The following is an 11,775-nucleotide window of genomic DNA, read 5'->3' as shown; positions in this document are numbered from 1 at the left end:
TCTAAGAAGCTTCTAAGAAGCTTTTCTAGAAAGTATTATGAAATTAATTTACTTATACATACTTTTATCTACATCTATTTATTCATATTATTTAGATAATAGTTATTGAATATATATATATATATATATATATATATAGATCTATGAGATTACCTCCCATTCTAGAGATTAGTTCCATGAGGAGCAGTGATCACATTTTGAGGAAGTTTAAAATGTGACAAATTGTATTTGCCATAGTCTTTGATCTTTGTTATTTTTCAAGGTAGTTGGTAGGTCCTCTTAGCCATTAATAATATCCTATTCTAGGACAAAAGACTATCCTATTATTTCATCATTGTTGAAATCTTTGTAACTTCCTTCAAACAAAACATTTGTAACACTATCAAGAATTGTACCTATCTCCAATGAAATCACCAAACATAAAGAGTCTCTTCGTAGGTTGTGATACCAAACGCATTGTATCTTGCCATTTATTCAAAAAAGAACATGTCATTCTTGAAAGTCTTCATTTCTATTATGTCATCTTGAAGGCTATGATTATCGCAATGTTTCATCCAATAAGTCAACAAATGATGGCTTTGGAGTTGAATTCATTGGCCGTTGATTTTCTATTTTCTTAATGCCATAATTATACAAAAATTACAAACAAGAGTAGAAGGTAGAATGCAATCTTTTTTAAATTGTGTTTTTTTATAGTAAAGATTTGTTATCCTTCATCTTGATTTTGATGGATGTTGTTGATGAAAAGCTTTGACCTTCTCTGTTGCATTTATAAGATATTTTGTTAGTTCTCATGTGTATTCACTAATATTGTATCCACGCCAATGAATAAGATATTCAAGCCTATGTCAACGTTGCCTTCAGTTTAAAACCTCCTCTACATTGAATTTTTTTAATTATTATCCACTTCTATAAGAAGTGATGGTATGTGTCTTCTTTCAAGATATTTACTATCTTATATGGCTCTAAAAGAGACATGTGAAATATGGAATGGATTTTCATAGACTTCAATAAATATAATTAATAAGCAACTAAATTCACTTATTTACAAATAAAAAATAGTCCAAGTTTATAATAAACCAACTTTTTACAAGAGTAAATAGTTTTAATATTATGATAAAGCTATCATACCTTATTATTAATGTAGAAATGAAGTTTTTCTTTATAATAGGCATCTGCATTATTCTTTTGTTATTCTTGAGCCTCTTTTAGTCATATCTTCATTGTTATATATAGCTCAAATAAATGCTTTGCCAAATCTTTCATTATAGGATTATCAACTTTTGAAAAGTCAAAAGCATCAAGTCATGGATGATAAGCATAATTAACAAAGAAAGGTGTTTGTTGTATAGAAGAATGTATTGTGTTATTATAAACAAATTCTACCAATGGCAAAAGAATTGTTCAATCATCTTGTAGATAGTTGATGATGCACCTCAAATACTACTCCAAAATTTGATTTATATGTTCTGTTTGTCCATCAATTTGAGAATGGAGAGCCAAAGATAGTTTTATGTCTACTTTTAGAATCTTAAAAAGCATTTTCTAAAAACTCGATATAAATTGAATTTTTCTATTTGATATAATATCTTTAGATAATCTATAATAGTGATAGATGTTGTCAATGAAAAGCTTGGCTATTTTTTCACTTATGATAGTTTTTATATATAGTAAAAAATATGCCATCTTGGTGAAATAATTTACAATTATGAATATAAAGTCATAAGAACCTGAGACTAAAAGATTTGTAATAAAATCCATTGAAACAAAAGACTATGGTTGTCCTAGAATGGGTTATGATTGGAAAAGTCTATAGGATTAATGACAAAGAGTTTTTGACTTTGAAAAAATGTCATATAAGTGGACAAAGTTTTTCACTGCCTTCTACATTTGTGGCCACCAAAAATCTCTTGAATAAGTTCTAAAAACTTATTGTATCCAAAATGTCTAGACGTTGAAAAGTTATGATATGCTTGAAGAATATATAAATATATTTCTCTTTTTAGAATACATAGGCATCCTTTGAAATAGAGTAGATTGTTTTTAAACTTAAACTTTGAAGCATCATGAAACTTAGAAGAAGGATTCTTGATATCATAAACAAGAGGATCAGAGGACATATTTGATTAAATTTTTTTGGCAAGGATTGAATCAATAGTCAATGTTGATTTTATTGGTCAAAGATGAAAATACTTTGGCTTCAAGAGAATTCTTCTTTATTAATCAAAGGATGAATCTTTTTCTTTTGGTGCAAGATAAGAATGTCTAGAAAGGGCATTTGACAAATCTTGTTATTTTTTAGATCAATAAGTGATCTTAAAATGAAAACTTAACAAAGACATACTCCAAAGAGTCTGACAAAATTCAAAATAGATACTAACACAAAGTATTTAAGATTCTTATGATCAATGTAAACAATGATTAGATTAAAAGTGCTTTTTAGATTATGGTACCATTTTTGAAATAAATCCATATTTATAAGTTCTTTGTTATAAATCTCATAATTGATCTCAAGTATTAAAAATTTTCTTAAATGAAAAGCTATTAGGTGAAGTTTATTATCTATTTACATTTGTGATAATAAAATATTTAATGCAAAGTCTAATGCATCTATTTCTATAAAAAAATAGCTTAAAAAAGTTGATACAATATAAGTTTGGTGCAAAAATAAAGGTTGACTTCATTTTTTTTTATGCATACTAAATTGTATGTTCCTCGTGGATCTATTTTTATATAGATCTTAACTTGATTCAATTAATTAAAAAAATATAGATATTAAAGATAATGGATAACTATTCTTGATGGTGATTTTATTGAGCCTTCAATAATCAACACATATTTAGTTAGACAATAATCCATCTTTCTTCTTTAGAAATAAAATTAAAACTCCTATTGGAAATTTAGAATGGTGTATGAAGTTCTTGGGTAGATTTTTGTAAATATATTCTTTGAGTTCAATTAGCTTATTTTCTGATAAATTGTAAATTGGTCCAAATGGCAACTGAGCTCCTTCTTGAAGGTCAATTTAATAGTCATAGGAATGATGTTTTGGTAGAATATCCACATTCTTCTCAAATAAATCTTGAAAATCTTGATATTAGCTTAGATTTCCACTTGAAGTATTTTTTTCATTAGAAACAAGTGCAATATAGATGACATAAGATAATCCTTCTTTTATAGTATACAAAAAAGCTCTTGTACCTACAAATATAGGTTTAATTGTACTAGACTTATGACTTTCTACTTGATTAATTAAATACTTAGTTATATTTTAAAAAAGTCAAGACTACAAGAAATTAAATCTATTTTTGGATAATATTTTTTTGGCTATAATAAACTTAAAATGATTGAATTAGAAGGAGATCTAATGATATTAAAGATTATAAAGCTACTATGACCATTAATTATTACTTCTATAAGAAGGATTTCATAAGTAACATTTTTTAAAGACAATAAATGACCATTTATGAATTCTATGTCAATAGGTTTAGTTTTCTTCACTAAAAGTATGTTAAGTCTTTTAATTAATCTTTTATCTAAGAAACATGTTAAGACTCTTAAATCTAATAAGATAGAGGCTTTGTAATATTTAGATCCTAAAATAATATTTATTATAAAACAAAGAGAGAATTTTGAAAAGAGAATAAAACCTTTACTAGGTGTTATATAAGGTTCCAATTGCATAGTTCCTATTGTAGTTAGACAAATTTATTTTTTAACATACTATCTTCTTTGATGGCAGTATTCATCATTTTGTAGTTGTGTCGCTTCTTTGGATAATGTTGAATAATGTGCTTAGGTTCTTTGCAATATAAGCATAATTCTTTTTGATGATGATGAGTCATTTCTTGCTCAATAAGAGGTTTGAAACATATAGCATCAATTTGCGTATTCTGTACTTTTGAATATGTATATTGAAAAAATATTGGCGTTGTCATTGAATTATAGTAATGTTAAGGTGCACTTATATGACACTCAAATCAAAATTTAAAAAGTGAATTATTACACCTCACAACAAAGACAATTGCTTGATTTAATATTTGAGGATTAAGTAAGTTGAACATTAATTTTTTTACCTCATATTATAATTTTTAGAGAAATTAGCTAACAAGTGCAGCATCATACCACTTAAATCAATTGAAAGTTATCAAAATTTTGAAGCATATAATGTTACTAATTAATTGTCTTGTTGTAAAATATGGATCTTATTAGTTGCAACAAGAGTTGTATCATGTTTTCTAATACATGGATCAAAACTTTGCCAAAAAAGCCTTTAGATTATGTGATATTGGATCTTGTCATTAAAAAAAAGATAAAAACCATGATAATGTTGAACTTCAAAGGAGTGTACCAATGAATTTATCTTACGATCTTGGAGTTGCATAACTTTGAGATTGAAGTTCAATCACAAATTGTACTTGATTAATAAATTTTCAAAACTTAGATCTTGTACTATCAAATTTCTCAAGTAATGCAACCCTTGGTTTTCTAATACTACAAGAATATTCTACCATAGGAGAAGGGATATGATTGAGTGGAGATGTTGAAGTAGCTTCAATCATCTCTATATCTTTATTCCTTGTTATTCTTGTTGCTTCTAGTGGCAGTAAGTTGAGTCGATATATTGCAAGCATTAATTTCTTCAATTGTTCTCATATTTGTGCCATTGCTTTTTTAATTTTAAGAAGTTTTGCCATGATAACATTTAAAGTATGAAAGATATAATATATTTTTCAAGATAAATAGAGCAAAAGTCTTGAAAAAAATCAAAAAATATATTGAAGATAATTTTAATTTAAAAGAGGATAATTTGTAATTCTTAATACACTTAAGTCTTATCAAGAGAAAAGAGTTATTTATTCTTAATTAAAAAAAGACAAAGCTTTGATATAGTAAGTGTACTCTTATCAATTTATCAAAAAAAAGAATTTGATGAAAGTAAATAAATAAGTCAGACTCTCTCAAAGAAATAAGACAAAATAAAAATAGAGAAGTATGTGTATTAAAAAAAGAAACAAGAATGGCTGTTGCCAAAAGACAAGGAAATTAGAGACTCTTGAAACTAGTCTAGAAACAAGAAAAGAATTGGTAAGAGTGAAGAAGGCTTCAATCTTATCTCTATATATACTAATTACTTAGGATCTATGTGGCGATGTTCTATAGGACCTCCAAAAATGTGTTGACTTTATAGGATACATATCTTAATTTGCAAGGGAAGTTTTCTATATGGGTCCCATATAGTTATCTTGTTCCACAAGCTATCAATACATATGGCATGTGGTTAGCTTGTTGACTAAGTTTTTAACCTACTAATCAACTATAAATACATGTAAAGTCAAAACAACATCAAAAAAGCTTTTTTAGAAGGTATTATGAAATTAATCTACTTTTATTTATTTTTATCTACTTCTATTTATTTATATTATTTAGATAATATTTATTATATATATATGCATGATAATAAAATATAAACTAATTTTTATTACAAGTAACATTATTTATATTTTATTTCAAGGCAATGATTTAATGTTACTACATGCTTCAAAATTTAAACAACTTACAACTCATATTAAGTGGGATGATTTATCATGGACATAATTGATACTTGTAATCACTTAAATAAGATTAATTAGGTAGGAATAAATAAAAGTAAATAAATTTGATAATATCTTATAAAAATACTTTTCATAAGGTTCATAAACGTAGATTTGACTTTATATGTATTTATAAGTATTTAGGATTTAGGATTTAGGGTTTAGGATTTATGATTGTATAAAAAAGGTTTTTTAGAGGCCTTACCAATAATATATAACTCACATTTAGATACCTTATCCTTTTCATCCTTAATCTTCAATTCTTTGATACTATTCTTTTAATTTTATATCTTATATTGTATGCATAAAAAAATATGCTAATATTTGATGTAATTTAATGAATATATAATTTAGGATAAATAAATTAGAAATTACAAAAAATTATTTAATTTTAAAAGACATAAGATAAGCTTTATTGTTAAGTGTGCCTTATATAAATAAGTCATTTAAAAGTAGAATGCAATCAACTCCATTATTATTCAAGCTAAATTTATGATTTTTTTTGCATAATATTGTGACTGATAAGAATATATTATATGCTTGAAGAATATACTATACATCCTTCATAGCCACAAGATTGTATTTGCTTTCAAGATTCAAAATTACAAAGTATATCTCAAATGAACCTTGTAATTTGCTAATGCCACTAATATAGCCTTAGAGTTGGATATTTGTTTTTCATTGAACTTGAGAAGCTTACTTATATTTCATTAGATGTGTTTAATCATTATATTATCAATGCAAATAAAATAAAATAATCAAAATAATAATATAATCATTATTTATACTTCATATGATACCTCTTGGATTGAAAGAACAATAAAATCACCAACACTTATTACTATTATGGATATACATATCTATTCTAGATATTATGAATAAAGTGAAGTAAATAGAAATAAATTAATTTCATAATATCATCTAGAAAAGCTATTTAGAGATTTTATAAATGTGGTTTCATCTTTATATATGTCTATAGATAATTGATAGGCTAAAAAAATTAGCCAACAAGTTAGCCACATGTTACACATATTAATGGATTTTATTACAAGCTAAAAATGTGGTATACATATAAGAAACTTACCATATAAATTAAAACACTTATCTTGCAAATTGAACACATTATCATCTAATAAAATGGCTATTAGATGAAAGAAGAAAGAAATTATTTTATTATAGAAGAGCCTAATTAAAAGATATAGTAAAAAAATATAGATAAAAGATAAAAAAATAATAAAATTTATAGTATTAGAATTATTTTTTATAAAATTGATTTTTATTTACTTTTTAGGGCTATAAATAAGGCAAAATAAGATACATTAGAAAAATAAAGAATATAAGCATATGTTTAAGAAGAAGATAGAAATTTATTTTAGCAAATAATACTTAAAAAAAATAAGAATTGGTACTTGAAGAGGATTAGTTGTCAATTAGGATTGAAATCAGATCTTAAGGCAAAAAACCAAGCACCTATGTTATTTTTGGAGTTCTTTTGTCAAATAAAAAAAGAGATTTGAGAATCAATTAAAGAAAAGATTTTTGACAATTGGTTTCATATCATTTGAATTAATATTGAGGTTTTGAGAGATTTTCAAAATTAATCATGTATTTAGTAGGTTTAGATTTTAAAAAATAATAATATGTTTATAAATTTTAGGATTTATTGAGTTTTATAATAAATAAATAGATAAAAATTTGAGAGTTTATTTTTGTGATTATTATAAATATGTGTAAGAAATTTGAAGTCAATTAAGCAGTTAGATTGAAGAGTACAAAAATTTTTGTGGATTATGGTCTTAGATAATTGAGATTTAGGATCAATGAGAGATTTCATGATTTGGCAATATCTATTAGTTTAATTGAAGAAAAAATTGATGAGAGAAATTTAGACTTGAATATTTAAAAAAAAATCCAAATTTTGGAGTAATCAAACAATTTAGCAAGAAGAAATTGTTGTTGAAAGATTAACATTTAAATCAGAGAAAAAAAGTGGCCAACAACCAAGAGGTTTTGGAAGGTTTTCTTACAATTGGTATATGCAATCTTTTTCAATTTTTTTGTACTTTTTTCTTACTTAGTTGCTACAAAGTTTGAAAATTTTGAATCAATCTGCTATAGGATTTGATAAGAGTTTGTTTAAGAATTTGGATTTGATTAAGAATTGATTAAATTTAATTTAGAGTCTAAGATTTGGTTAGAATTTGGTTAGGATTTGGTTAGAATTTGATTTAGAATTTGGTCAAAGATAAAAGATTATGATTTAATTAAGATTTGATTAAGATTTAAGATTTTTCTAGAATTTGATCAAATTTGGTTTAAGATTTAAGATTTAGTTAGGATTTAAGAGTTTATTAGGATTTTTTTAAGATTTGGTTTAGAGTTTTATTAAGATTTAGAATTTGATTAGAATTTAATTAAGATTTATCTAAGATTTAATTAAAATTTTCTTAAGATTTATTTAAAGATTTGATTTGAATTTATTATTTGACTACAATTTATTTATATTTTGAATAAGATTTTATTAAGATTTTATTAGGATTTGATTTGCAATTTGTTTAAGGTTTGTTTAAGATTTAAAATTTGACTAAGATTTGTTTATAATTTAAATAAGATTTTATTGATAATTCATTATGATTTGATTTATAGTTTGTTTAGGATTTAAGATTTGATTGGAATTTAATTAAGATTTATTTAGAATTTTTTTAGGATTTGATTAGGATTTGGATAGGATTTCATTAAGATTTCATTAAGATTTGGTATAAGATTTGATTAAGATTGGTTTAGAATTTTATTAGAATTGTTTTCCAATTACATTAGGATTTGATTAGGATTCAATTAAAATATTTATTTTTGATATTTTAAAAATATTTCTATATTATATGTTTATTTTTATTAAAATTAATTTATTATTTATTTATCTTTTTTATAAGTTTTTAAGATTTTTTTTATTCATTAAAGATTTATTAAAATTATTATAATTTAATTAGAATTTATTTAAGATTTTATTAGAATTTATAGGATCATCTTCTTAGAAGTTCTGTTTTTCTTTCAACAGCCAAGTGTTTAATGCATTTTGAAGTAGACTTTATTTAAAACAAAAATGTATCAAAGATCTTATAGAACATTGCCATGTAGCTTCTAAGTAGATAGTATATATAGAAACAAGAGTAAAGCCTTCTTCACTCTTGCCTCTTTCTTTATTGTTTCTTTTCTAATTTCAAAATTTTCAAGTTTTTTTTTCTTTTGGCAATAGCCATTTAATTTTTTTTAAGATATATATATATATATTTTTAATTTTTTATTTTATCATTTTCATTTGAAAAAATTCTCACTTGTTTATTTACATTCATTGAGTTCTTATTCTTGAAAAATTAATAAGAATATACTTATAATATCAAAGCTTTATTTTTTTTTGATTAAGAGTTATTTTTTTTTTCTTGATAAGACATAAGAGTATTAGAAGTTAAAAATTATCTTCTTTTAAATTGATATTATTTTTAGATTTTTTTTGTTACCTAATCCTCTTTTCTATTTATTTTAAGAAATATTAGATATTTTCTTTTCTACTATATAATCATAGCAAAGCTTATTTAAATAAAGAATGTAATGGCCCAAATGTAAGAAAAATTGAAGGAGTTAATGCTTGCAATGCATCAAGTCAATTTACTACTAGAAAGAGCAATAAGATTGGCAAAAAGTGAAGATATTGAGATGATTGGAGCTGCTTCAATATCTACACTAAATTATATTATCCCTCCTATTATTGAACGCTATTCAAACACTAGAAAACCAAGAATTACTTTGCTTGAGAAGTTTAATGACATGAATTTGAAGTTTCAAGGATTTATTAATCGAGTACAATTGACAATTGAACTTTAATCTCAAAGCCATTCAACTTCAAGATCACAAGTCATGGTTATTATAATACTACCTTAAAGTTTTGCATTATCATAGTTTTTATCTTTTTTTAAGCAATATAATCCAATATTAGATAATTTAGAGGCCTTTTTAGTAGAACTTTGATCTATATATAGAAAACATGATGTAATTTGTATTGCAATAAATAAGATTTGTATTTTTTAATAAGGCAATCAATCTATAAAATTATATTATTTATTATCTTTTAGAAATATTATTCATAATATCCTTCTTATAGAAATAACTATTAATAATTATAGCAGCTTTATAATATTTAATATAATTAGATCTTCTTCTAATCTAGTCACTTTAAGTTTATTATGGCTAAAAAATATAATCTATAAATTAATTATATTTCTTGTAGTTTTGATTTTTTTGAAAATAAAACTAAGAGTATTGTTAATTAAATAAAAAGTCATAATCCTAAAGAAATAAAATTCTTATTTATAGATGTAAGTTAATTATCATATATTATTTATGCTACACCTATTTCTAATGGTAAAAAGACTTCAAATATCATTTTAAGTCAATATCAAGATTTTAAAGATATTTTTTAAAAATATTATCTCTATGATTACTCAATTGATCTTCAAGAATATTTTAGAAGTATTTTTAGAATCTTCTATTAGAATATTTTAAATTTTATGTTTCTTGTGTATTACAAAACTAAGAGATTTATGACCTTATGCCAAGATAAGAAAGTATGTATTTTACACTACCTAAGTTATCTTCTTATGATACATCATTTCAACTAATGGACTTATGATAAATTCTAAAAAAATTCAAACCATTATAGATTAGAAAATCTCAAAAATGATAAGAAATATCTAATATTTTTTATAATTTATCAACTACTATCAAATCTTCATTAAGAAATTTTCTCAAGTTATAGCTCTATTTATAAGTTTGACTTGTAATGATAGAAATTAGTAGAATCAAGTAAAATTAGTATTTAAAGTTTTAAAGATAACCTTTGTTTTTGCACCAATTTTGTATTGTGTCACTTTTTCTAAGCCATTTTTTATACAAACAAAGATATTGGATTTTGTTTTAGGTGCCATATCATCACAAATAAAAATAGATGATAAAATTCACCTAATAGTTTTTCATTTAAGAAATACTTTAGGACCTAAGATCAACTATAAGATCCATAACAAAGAACTTCTTGTAATTGCAGATTCAATTCAAGAATGACACTATTATCAAAAGACACTTCTAATCTAGTTACTATGTATATGGATCACAAAAACCTTTAGTATCTGATGTCACCATGTATTTTGAATTTTTGCTAAGCTTATTGAAGCATGTCTTTTTAAAGATTCAAATTCAAGATTATTATTGGCTAAAAAAACAATAAGATTTGTTAGATGCTCCTTCTAGATATTCTTATCTTACATAAAAAGAAGGAGATGTGGCTTTTCATCAACAATGGATAATTTTCTTAAAATTACATCAATTTCAACTTTAAGCAATGAAATTAACATTAATTTTTAATGAATTTTTTTAAAGCAAATTCAATCAAGTATATCTTCTAATATTTTTGTTTATGATATTAAAAAAAAATCTTCAAAATTTCATGATACTTCTAAGTTTGAATTCAAAAATAATCTATTTTATTTTAAGGATCACTTATTTATTATAGAAGATAAAGCACGATTATGTATTTTTCAAAATTTTTATTATTCTCAATAATAGAAAATTTTAGATACAACAAGATTTTGGAGCTAATATCTGAAGATTTTTAGTGGTCTCAAATATAAAAGGCAGTCAAAGTTTTTGTATAGTCATGTGATATTTGTTCAAAATGACATATTTTGTATTATGTATAAAATCTATTACAGGTAAAGATACAACTAATCTTTGCTTTGCCAACATCTATTGTTACTATGAATTGCCTAAGAATATTATATCAAATAGAAGGATTCAATTTGTATCAAGATTTTAAAAGATTCTTTTCAAGATTTTTAAAGTAGATATAAAACTATCTTGGCTTTATATCTTTAAATTGATAGAAAAACAAAGCATGTAAATTAAATTTTAGAGAAATATTTGAGATATATTATCAATTTTCAACAAGATGATTGGAAAATTCTTTTGCCATTGGTATAGTTTTTTTTATAATAATATGATATATTCTTCTATTCATCAAATATATTTTTTTACTAATTATGATTATTATCTATAATTTAATACTTTTGACTTTTTAAAAGTTGATAATCCTATGACAAAAGATTTGGTAAATTATTTGTTAGTGCTATATGTA

Source organism: Physcomitrium patens, chromosome 18 (assembly GCF_059467195.1).
Source record: "Physcomitrium patens ecotype Gransden chromosome 18, ASM5946719v1, whole genome shotgun sequence".
NCBI classification, from domain to species: Eukaryota; Viridiplantae; Streptophyta; class Bryopsida; order Funariales; family Funariaceae; genus Physcomitrium; species Physcomitrium patens.
The sequence above is the reverse complement of the archived record's forward strand: the minus strand, read 5'-3'. Positions refer to the sequence as shown.